The following is a 12,461-nucleotide window of genomic DNA, read 5'->3' on the forward strand; positions in this document are numbered from 1 at the left end:
CGTGTGGAGAACATGCTAGCCACTCTAGTCGAGCAATGTCGTTACCTGGAAGGAAGTCATTCACAAGATGTGAACGATGGGGGCGCGAATTGTCGTCCTTGAAGACGAATCCCTCACCAATAAGCTGCCGATATGGTTGCACTGTCGGTCGGAGGATGGCACTGGCGTATCGTACAGCCGTTGCTGCACCTTCCATGACCACCAGCGGCGTACGTCGGCCCCACATAATGCCACTCCAAAACAGCAGGGAACCTTCACCTTGCTGCACTCGCTGGACAGTGTGTGTAAGGCTTACAGCCTGACCGGATTGCATCTAAACACGTCTCCGACAACTGTCTGGTTGAAGGCATATGCGGTGAAGAGAATGTGATGCCAATCCTAAGCGGTCCATTCGGCATGTTGTAGGGCCCATCTGTACCGCGCTGCATGGTGTCGTGGTTGCAAGATGGACCTCGCCATGGACGTCGGGAGTGAAGTTGCGCAACATGAAGCCTATTGCGCACAGTTTGAGTCGTAACACTACATCCTGTGGCTGCACGAAAATCATTATTCAACATGGTGGCGTTGCTGTCAGGGATCCTCCGAGCCATAATCCGTAGGTAGCGATCACCCGTTGCAGTAGTAGCACTTGGGCGGTCCGAGCGAAGCATGTCATCGACAGTTCCTGTCTTTCTGTGTCTCCTCAATGTCCGAACAACATCGCTTTGGTTCACTCCTAGACGCCTAAACACTTCCCTTGTTGAGAGCCCTTCCTGGCACATAGTAACAATGTGGGCGCTGTCGAACCGCGGTATTGACCGTCTAGGCATGGTTGAACCACAGACAACACGAGCCATGTACCTCCTTCCTGGTGGAATGATTGGAACCTATCGGCTGTCGGACCCCCTCCGTCTAATAGGCGCTGCTCATGCATGGTTGTTTACATCTTTAGGTGGGTTTAGTGACTTCTCTGAACAGTCAAAGGGACTGTGTCGGTGACACAACATCCACAGTCAACCTCTATCTTCAGGAGTTCTGGGAACGGGGGTGATGCGAAACTTTTTTGATGTGTGTATATAGAGAGAGCAGCAGCAGTCTTTGATTATGCTCAATAGATAGTCAAAGAGGGAGGGCTCCCCCCTCCCCATTCCTCCAGAGCTGCTTTACACCAGTATTGTCTAGTATCTCAATGTTTGTTGGTGAATCAGTGTCTAGATGACTTGGGATGGGTCATGCACCATGAATGCACCATGAACCAATAGGTTTCTTTTTTTGCTGTGTGTATAATCTTTAATAAAGTTATTTTTAATGTTTTTCGGTTTTAATTTTTTAAAAATCGCATGGGAGATAGGGAAAGAATAAGTACTTTACTTTAATTTACACTACTGGCCATTAAAATTGCTACACCAAGAAGAAATGCAGATGATAGACGGGTATTCATTGGACAAATATATTATACTAGAACTGACATGTGATTACATTTTCACGCAATTTGGGTGCATAGATCCTGAGAAATCAGTACCCAGAACATCCACCTCTGGCCGTAATAACGGCCTTGATACGCCTGGCCTTTGAGTCAAACAGAGCTTGGATGGCGTGTACAGGTACAGCTGCCCATGCAGCTTCAATACGATACCCCAGTTCATCAAGACTGGCGTGTTGTGACGAACCAGTTTCTCGTCCACCATTGACCAGATGTTTTCATTTGGTGAGCGGTCTGGAGAATGTGCTGGCAAGGGCAGCAGTTGAACATTGTCTGTATCCAAAAAGGCCCGTACAGGACCTGCAACATGCGGTCTTGCGTTATCCTGCTGAAATACAGGGTTTCGCAGGGATCGAATGAAGGGTAGAGCCACGGGTCGTAACACAACTGAAATGTAATGTTCACTGTTCAAAGTGACGTCAATGCGGACAAGAGATGACCGAGACGTGTAACCAATGGCACCCCATACCTACGCCAGTATGGCGATGACGAATACACGCTTCCAATATGCGTTCACCGCGATGTCGCCCAACACGGATGCGACCATCATGATGCTGTAAACAGAACCTGGATTCATCCGAAAAAATGACGTTTGGCCATTCGTGCACCCAGGTTCGTCGTTGATTACACCATCGCAGGTGCTCCTATCTGTGATGCAGCCATGGTCTCGGAGCTGATAGTCCATGCTGCTGCAAACGTCGTTGAACTATATGTGCAGATGGTTGCTGTCTTGCAAACGTCCCCATCTGTTGACTCGGGGATCGAGACGTGGTTGCACGATCCGTTACAGCCATGCGGATAAGATGCCTGTCATCTCGACTGCTAGTGATACGAGGCCGTTGCGATCCAGCACGGCGTTCCGTATTACTCTCCTGAACCCACCGATTACATATTCTGCTAACAGTCATTGGATCTCGACCAACGCGAGCAGCAATGTCGCGATACGATAAACCGCAATCGCGTTAGGCTACTATCCGACCTTTATGAAAGTTGGAAACGTGATCGTACGCATATCTCCACCTTACACGAGACAACAACGTTTCACCAGGCATCGCCGGTCACCTGCTGTTTGTGTATGAGAAATCGATTGAAACTTTCCTCATGTCAGCACGTTGTAGGCGTCGCCACCGGCGCCAACCTTGTGTGAATGCTCTGAAAGGCTAATCATTTGCATATCACAGCATCTTTTTCCTGTCGGTCTATAGTGCGTGATCTTCGTGGTGTAGCAGTTTTAATGTCCAGTAGTGTATTAATATTGTAAAAGTCATTAGATCAAAGGACTTGGAAGAGCAGTTGAACGGAATGGACAGTGTCTTGAAAGGAGGATATAAGATGAACATCAACAAAAGCAAAACGAGGACAATGGAATGTAGTCGAATTAAGTCAGGTGATGCTGAGGGGATTAGATTAGGAAATGAGACACTTGTAAAGGAGTTTTGCTATTTGGGGAGCAAAATAACTGATGATGGTCGAAGTAGAGAGGATATAATATGTAGACTGGCAATGGCTAGGAAAGCGTTTCTGAAGAAGAGAAATTTGTTAACATTGAGTTTAGATTTAAGTGTCAGCAAGTCGTTTCTGAAAGTATTCGTATAGAGTGTAGCCATGTATGCAAGTGAAACATGGACGGTAAATAGTTTGGACAATAAGAGAATAGAAGCTTTCAAAATGTGGTGCTACAGAAGAATGCTGAAGATTAGATGGGTAGATCACATAACTAATGAGGAGGTGTTGAATAGAATTGTGGAGGAGTTTGTGGCACAACTTGACAAGAAGGGTCCGGTTTGTAGGACATGTTCTAAGGCATCAAGGGATCACAAATTTGGCATTGGAGGGCAGCGTGGAGGGTAAAAATTGTAGAGGGAGACCAAGAGATGAATACACTAAGCAGATTCAGAAGGATCTAGGTTGCAGTAAGTACTGGGAGATGAAGAAACTTGCACAGGATAGAGTAGCATGGAGAGCTGCATCAAACCAGTCACAGGACTGAAGACCACAACATTAGATCTCCCCCATTAATGCCTATTTCTCATCGTAATTAGGACAAAGAGTGGCTGCAGCAAACCTTCGGATATCGACGTCTTCGGTACAAAGAATTCTGGAGCAACGAAAATGGCATCCCTTTAAGCTGCACCTACACCAACAGCTATATGGAAACGATTTCCGAAATCGGGTATCGTTCCGCAGACGTCTCATAAATACAGTAGCCGTAAATCAGGATTTCATCAGGCCGATTTTATGGGGAAATGAATGCATTTCGTCAATGACGCCCCTGTCAATAGACATAATCTAGGATAGATGGGCACCTACAAATCCTCACTGGTTACTACCACATCACATACAAGCGCACTGGGTTGTTAACGTGTTGCGGCATTCTAGAAGACCACGTCATTGGTCCAGTTTAATCGGTTCCCAGACCAAATTGTCGGGTGTATTTGCAATTCCTGCAGACTGAGCTGAATCTTGGACATCCGCTAGAAGACATCCAACTTCTGTTAGCTGTGAGGCACTGGTTCCACCACGAAGGTGCACCAGCCCATTGGGTGGAGGGGTTAGGGAGTATCCCCGAACCGTGGATAGGTCATGATGGTTGCATTCGATGGGCCTGATGTAACGCCCTTTTTTTTCTTATGGGGTTGTATCAAAGCCACGGTTTACGGAACTGGAATATCCAGATGTTTAAAAGACCGAATACGTCAAGCTTGCGCTTCAGTATCTGCAGAAATGTTGTTGTTGCTGTGGTCTTCAGTCCTGAGACTGGTTTGATGCAGCTCTCCATGCTACGCAATCCTGTGCAAGCTTCATCATCTCCCAGTACCTACTGCAACCTACATCCTTCTGAATCTGCTTAGTGTATTCATCTCTTGGTCTCCCTCTACGATTTTTACCCTCCACGCTGCCCTCCATTGCTAAATTTCTGATCCCTTGATGCCTCAGGACATGTCCTACCGACCGGTCTCTTCTTCTCGTCAAGTTGTGCCACGAACTTCTCTTCTCCCCAATCCTATTCAGTACCTCATTAGTTATATGATCTACCCATCTGATCTTCTGTAGCACCACATTTCGAAAGCTTCTCTTCTTGTCCAAATCAGTTATCGTCCAAGTTCACTTCCATACATGGCAACGCTCCATACAAATACTTTCAGAAACGATTTCCTGACACTTAAATCTATACTCGATGTTAACAAATCCCTCTTCTTGAGAAACGCTTTCCTTGCCATTGCTAGTCTACATTTTATATCCTCTCTACTTCGACCATCATCAGTTATTTTGCTCCCCAAATAGCAAAACTCCTTCACTACTTTTAGTGTCTCATTTCCTAATCTAATTCCGTCAGCATCACCAGACTTAATTCGACTACATTCCATTATCCTCGTTTTGGTTTTGTTAATGTTCACGTTATATCCTCCTTTCAAGACACTATACATTCCGTTCAACTGGTTTTCCAAGTCCTTTGCTGTCTCCGACAGAATTACAATGTCATCGGCGAACCTCAAAGTTTTTATTTCTTCTCCATGGATTTGAATACCTATTCCGAATTTTTCTTTTGTTTCCTTCACTGCTTGCTCAATATACAGATTCAATAACATCGGGGAGAGCCTACAACCCTGTCTCACTCCCGTCCCAATCATTGCTTCTCTTTCATGTCCCTCGAGTCTTATAACCACCATCTGGTTTCTGTACAAATTGTAAATAGACTTTCGCTCCCTGTATTTTACCCCTGCCACCTTCAGAATTTGAAAGAGAGTATTCCAGTCAACATTGTCAAAAGCTTTCTCCAAGTCTACAAATGCTAGAAACGTAGGTTTGCCTTTCCTTAAACTAGCTTCTAAGATTAGTCGTAGGGTCAGTATTGCCTCACGTGTTCCAATACTTCTACGGAATCCAAACTGATCTTCCCCGAGGTCGGTTTCTACCAGTTTTTTCCATTCGTCTGTAAAGAATTCGCGTTAGTATTTTGCATCCGTGACTTATTAAATTGATTGTTCGGTAATTTTCACATCTGTCAGCACCTGCTTTCTTTGGGATTGGAATTGATGATGATGATGATGATGATGTTTGGTTTGTGGGGCGCTCAACTGCGTGGTTATCAGCGCCCGTACAATTTCCCAACCTTTGCTCAGTCCAATTTCGCCACTTTCCAGGATGATGATGAAATGATGAGGACAACACAAACACCCAGTCATCTCGAGGCAGGTGAAAATCCCTGACCCCGCCGGGAATCGAACCCGGGACCCCAGGCTCGGGAAGCGAGAACGCTACCGCGAGACCACGAGCGGCGGACGGGATTGGAATTATTATATTCTTCTTGAAGTCTGAGGGTATTTCGCCTGTCTCATACATCTTGCTCACGAGATGGTAGAGTTTTGTCAGGACTGGCTCTCCCAAGGCCGTCAGTAGTTCCAATGGAATGTTGTCTACTCCGGGGGCCTTGTTTCGACGCAGGTCATTCAGTGCTCTGTCAAACTCTTGACGCAGTATCGTATCTCCCATTTCATCTTCATCTACATCCTCTTCCATTTCCATAATATTGTCCTCAAGTACATCGCCCTTGTGTAGACCCTCTATATACTCATTCCACCTTTCTGCTTTCCCTTCTTTGCTTAGGACGGGGCTTCCATCTGAGCTCTTGATATGCATACAAGTGGTTCTCTTTTCTCCAAATGTCTCTTTAATTTTCCTGTAGGCAGTATATATCTTACCCCTAGTGAGATAAACCTCTACATCTTTACATTTGTCCTCTAACCGTCCCTGCTTAGCCATTTTGCACTTCCTGTCGACCTCATTTTTGAGACGTTTGTACTCCTTTTTGCCTGCTTCATGTACTGCATTTTTATATTTTCTCCTTTTATCAATTAAATCCAATATTTCTTCTGTTACCCAAGGATTTCTACTAGCCCTCGTCTTTTTACCTACTTGATCCTCTGCTGCCTTCACTACTTCATCTCTCAAAGCTACCCATTCTTTGTTAACTGTATTTCTTTCCCCCATTCCTGTCAATTGTTCCCAGAAATGGTGTGTCCATGGTAATATCGAGAGCCGCTTACATCAATGCATCCAACAAGACGGACGCGCATCTGAAGGTATGTGTTATGAATAATGCAATTATAAAGATCTGTCAGTCTATGACACAGGTTTAAATGAGCATTATTTGCGATAATCATTATCCTTTAATGTAATCAGATATATGATAGCATTTATGCAATACTGCCAGTTGTGGAGAACTGGTGCATTATGTATCGTTAATAAATTACCTGTTATATGTTTATGTGCCTTGATACAGATAATTAATTTTGTTTGGCCTTTGTGCGTATTGTTTTCGTCAGGTACAATAATTCTTCCACAGACACATTTCTGAAGGTTAGGAATCGAGCACGGCACCCCTCTTACAGCAAGCAAGTTTTCTGGTGAAGAGCTATAGGACCAGTTGTAGATCTAAAGTCTTCGTTTTCAAGTGCTAGTCATACGTTCAGCAGGGTCTCCTTTTTTGTGTAGCCTCCTCTACTGTTCTGCTTAGGCAAAACTTTCGGCGTCTGTGGTATCCCGGATTAACTAACGTCAACCGAGAATGGCATGAGTGAGCCACTTGGTAGAAACAGTATGTTTCCGTAATATCGTGCAAAACTATAACAGGACATAGAGGATGCTCCACTGAACGAACTGATGTAGTGAACCTGGGGTCTGAGAAGCCAGCTTAAGCAGATGTGGAAGTCAACTTGTCTACCGCTTTGTCCAGCGTTACAATTTTCCAGCTTATTTACAGCTAACGTGCGTACAACATGACACGTGCTGTGCTGTTTACTTACATGTACATTACTTATTCCCTGAAAGAAAATGAGAAGGACGAGCCTGTGTACTAGGAAGCATTTCCTGGTCACTCAATTGGAAGGTGAGGTCCTATTCAATAGCCAGCGAGGTCACCTGACCTAAATCCTCTTCATTATTCCCTATGGGGATACTTAACGTCACATGTGTATGAGATCCCAGTGTATACGGAGATAGAATTAGTTGCCAGAATTGTAGCTACCTGTCATGTGGTTCGAATCACAACGGGGGTATTCGTCAGGGTGCATCAGGATCTTGTTCGCCGATATCATGCTTACATTGAAAGTGATGGAAATCTGTTTCAGCACATGTTGTGAGATACAGTACGCATGATACGTCCATTGTGTCACTGACGATATTTGCAGCTAACTGTAAATAATGTGAATAAAAACGTACACAGCACTGTGATTTTATTCCTATTATGTACTTAAGCTGCCTTCTCCGACCCTATATTCCATACCTCAAATTGTTCAGTGGAGCTTCCTCTATGCCATGTTAAATTTTTGCAAGCTATTACGGAAATACCATGTGTAGCCTGTAAATTGACTCGTTCTTCCTCACTTCGACGGAATAAGTGTTCAAATGATCTGAGTTCCTCTCGAAGCACCGTGATACTTCTGGTGAATGTTTATCGCCAGAACGAGAGCGAATTCATTTTCCGAACTGATGAGATATCGGCAAGTGCTGCTCGTAGATAACAGATAAAGTGATGTGAAACCTTTGAACAGCTACGTGATTATTTACTGATGAACCGACGATTGTCAGAAATGGCACGCAAGTAAAATCATACGCTGAACATCCTCGATTCATCATCTTACGTTATCCAAAGGGAAACAAAAGAAGAGCTAAGAACCACGGAAGCAAATCTGAAGACCTTGCAGTCGTCTTGTTGTTGAGGTCTTCAGTCCGAAAAGTTGTCTGCTGCCGATCTCTATGCTAGTCTGCCGAAAAGTGGTCTGATGCAGATCTCTATGCTAGTCTGCCGAAAAGTGGTCTGATGCAGATCTCTATGCTAGTCTGCCGAAAAGTGGTCTGATGCAGATCTCTATGCTAGTCTGCCGAAAAGTGGTCTGATGCAGATCTCTATGATAGTCAGCAGAAAAGTGGTCTGATGCAGATCTCTATGATAGTCAGCAGAAAAGTGGTCTGATGCAGATCTCTATACTGTTGTTGTTGTGGTCTTCAGTCCTGAGACTGGTTTGATGCAGCTCTCCATGCTACTCTATCCTGTGCAAGCTTCTTCATCTCCCAGTACCTACTGCAAACTACATCCTTCTGAATCTGCTTAGTGTATTCATCTCTTGGTCTCCCCCTACGATTTTTACCCTCCACGCTGCCCTCCAATACTAAATTGGTGATCTCTTGATCCCTCAGAACATGTCCTACCAACCGATCCCTTCTTCTGGTCAAGTTGTGCCACAAACTTCTCTTCTCCCCAATCCTATTCAATACTTCCTCATTAGTTACTTGATCTACCCATCTAATCTTCAGCATTCTTCTGTAGCACCACATTTCAAAAGCTTCTATTCTCTTCTTGTCCAAACTATTTACCGTCCATGTTTCACTTCCATACATGGCTACACCCCATACAAATACTTTCAGAAATGACTTCCTGACTCTTAAATCTATACTCGATGTTAACAAATTTCTCTTCTTCAGAAACGCTTTCCTTGCCATTGCCAGTCTACATTTAATATCCTCTCTACTTCGACCATCATCAGTTATTTTGCTCCCCAAATAGCAAAACTCGTTTACTACTTTAAGTGTCTCATTTTCTAATCTAATTCCCTCAGTATCACCCGACTTAATTCGACTACATTCCATTATCCTCGTTTTGCTTTTGTTGACGTTCATCTTATATCCTCCCTTCAAGACACCATCCATTCCGTTCAACTGCTCTTCCAAGTCCTTTGCTGTCTTTGACAGAATTACAATGTCATCGGCGAACCTCAAAGTTTTTATTTCTTCTCCATGGATTTTAATACCTACTCCAAACTTTTCTTTTGTTTCCTTTACTGCTTGCTCAATATACAGATTGAATAACATCGGGGAGAGGCTACAACCCTGTCTTACTCCATTCCTAACCACTGCTTCCCTTTCATACCCCTCGACTCTAATAACTGCCATCTGGTTTCTGTACAAATTGTATTGAGCCTTTCGCTCCCTGTATTTTATCCCTGCCACCTTTACAATTTGAAATAGAGTATTCCAGTCAACATTGTCAAAAGCTTTCTCTAAGTGTACAAATGCTAGAAACGTAGGTTTGCCTTTCCTTAAGTTTTCTTCTAAGATAAGTCGTAAGGTCAGTGTTGTCTCACGTGTTCCAGTATTTCTACGGAATCCAAACTGATCTTCCCCGAGGTCGGCTTCTACTAGTTTTTCCATTCGTCTGTAAAGAATTCGTAGTAGTACTTTGCAGCTGTGGCTTATTAAGCTGATTGTTCGGTAATTTTCACATCTGTCAACACCTGCTTTCTTTGGGATTGGAATTATTATATTCTTCTTGAAGTCTGAGGGTATTTCGCCTGTTTCGTACATCTTGCTCACCAGATGGTAGAGTTTTGTCAGGACTGGCTCTCCCAAGGCCGTCAGTAGTTCCAATGGAATGTTGTCTACTCCGGGGGCCTTGTTTCGACTCAGGTCTTTCAGTGCTCTGTCAAACTCTTCACGCAGTATCGTATCTCCCATTTCATCTTCATCTACATCCTCTTCCATTTCCATAATATTGTCCTCAAGTGCATCGCCCTTGTATAGACCCTCTATATACTCCTTCCACCTTTCTGCTTTCCCTTCTTTGCTTAGAACTGGGTTTCCATCTGAGCTCTTGATGTTCATACAAGTGGTTCTCTTATCTCCAAAGGTCTCTTTAATTTTCCTGTAGGCAGTATATATCTTACCCCTAGTGAGATAAACCTCTACATCTTTACATTTGTCCTCTAACCGTCCATGCTTAGCCATTTTGCACTTCCTGTCGATCTCATTTTTGAGACGTTTGTATTCTTTTTTGCCTGCTTCATTTACTGCATTTTTATATTTTCTCCTTTCATCAATTAAATTCAATATTTCTTCCGTTACCCAAGGATATCTACTAGCCCTCGTCTTCTTACCTACTTGATCCTCTGCTGCCTTCACTACTTCATCCCTCAAAGCTACCCATTCTTCTTCTAGTGTATTTCTTTCCCCCATTCCTGTCAATTATTCCCTTATGCTCTCCCTGAAACTCTGTACAACCTCTGGTTCTTTCAGTTTATCCAGGTCCCATCTCCTTAAATTCCCACCTTTTTGCAGTTTCTTCAGTTTTAATCTACAGGTCATAACCAATAGATTGTGGTCAGAGTCCACATCTGCCCCTGGAAATGTCTTACAATTTAAAACCTGGTTCCTAAATCTCTGTCTTACCATTATATAATCTATCTGATACCTTTTAGTATCTCCAGGGTTCTTCCATGTATACAACCTTCTATCATGATTCTTAAACCAAGTGTTAGCTATGATTAAGTTATGCTCTGTGGAAAATTCTACCAGGCGGCTTCCTCTTTCATTTCTTAGCCCCAATCCATTTTCACCTACTACGTTTCCTTCTCTCCCTTTTCCTACACTCGAAATCCAGTCACCCATGACTATTAAATTTTCGTCTCCCTTCACTATCTGAATACTCTCTTTTATTTCATCATACATTTCTTCAATTTCTTCGTCATCTGCAGAGCTAGTTGGCATATAAACTTGTACTACTGTAGTAGGTGTGGGCTTCGTATCTATCTTGGCCACAATAATGCGTTCACTATGCTGTTTGTAGTAGCTTACCCACATTCCTATTTTCCTATTCATTATTAAACCTACTCCTGCATTAACCCTATTTGACTTTGTGTTTATAACCCTGTAGTCACCTGACCAGAAGTCTTGTTCCTCCTGCCACCGAACTTCACTAATTCCCACTATATCTAACTTTAACCTATCCATTTCCCTTTTTAAATTTTCTAACCTACCTGCCCGATTAAGGGATCTGTTATTCCACGCTCCGATTCGTAGAACGCCAGTTTTCTTTCTCCTGATAACGACATCCTCTTGAGTAGTCCCCGCCCGGAGATCCGAATCGGAGACTATTTTACCTCCGGAATATTTTACCCAAGAGGACGCCATCAACATTTAATCATACAGTAAAGCTGCATGCCCTCGGGAAAAATTACGGCCGTAGTTTCCCCTTGCTTTCAGCCATTCGCAGTACCAGCACAGCAAGGCCGTTTTGGTTATTGTTACAAGGCCAGATCAGTCAATCATCCAGACTGCTGCCCTTGCAACTACTGAAAAGGCTGCTGCCCCTCTTCAGGAACCACACGTTTGTCTGGCCTCTCAACAGATACCCCTCCATTGTGGTTGTACCTACGGTACGGCTATCTGTATCGCTGAGGCACGCAAGCCTCCCCACCAACGGCAAGGTCCATGGTTCTATGCTAGTCTGGCGAAAAGTGGTCTTATGCAGATCTCTATGCTAGTCTGCCGAAAAGTGGTTTGAAGCAGATCTCTATGCTAGTCTGCCGAAAAGTGGTCTGATGCAGATCTCTATGATAGTCTGCCGAAAAGTGGTCTGATGCAGATCTCTATGATAGTCTGCAGAAAAGTCGTCTGACACAGATCTCTATGATAGTCTGCAGAAAAGTCGTCTGACACAGATCTCTATGCTAGTCTGCCGAAAAGTGGTCTGATGCAGATCTCTATGCTAGTCTGCCGAAAAGTGGTCTGATGCAGATCTCTACGATAGTCTGCAGAAAAGTGGTCTGACGCAGATCTCTATGCTAGTCTGCCAAAAAGTGGTCTGATGCAGATCTCTATCTAGTCTGCCGAAAAGTGGTCTGATGCAGATCTCTAGGCTAGTCTGCCGAAAAGTGGTCTGATGAAGATCTCTATGCTAGTCTGCCGAAAAGTGGTCTGATGCAGATCTCTATGCTAGACTGCCAAAAAGTAGTCTGAAACAGATCTCTATGCCAGTCTGCCGAAAAGTGGTCTGATGCAGATCCCTATGATAGTCTGCAGAAAAGTGGTCTGATGAAGATCTCTATGATAGTCTGCAGAAAAGTCGTCTGACACAGATCTCTATGATAGTCTGCAGAAAAGTCGTCTGACACAGATCTCTATGCTAGTCTGCCGAAAAGTGGTCTGATGCAGATCTCTATGC

The sequence above is a fragment of the Schistocerca cancellata genome, chromosome 10, assembly GCF_023864275.1.
Source record: "Schistocerca cancellata isolate TAMUIC-IGC-003103 chromosome 10, iqSchCanc2.1, whole genome shotgun sequence".
NCBI classification, from domain to species: domain Eukaryota; kingdom Metazoa; phylum Arthropoda; class Insecta; order Orthoptera; family Acrididae; genus Schistocerca; species Schistocerca cancellata.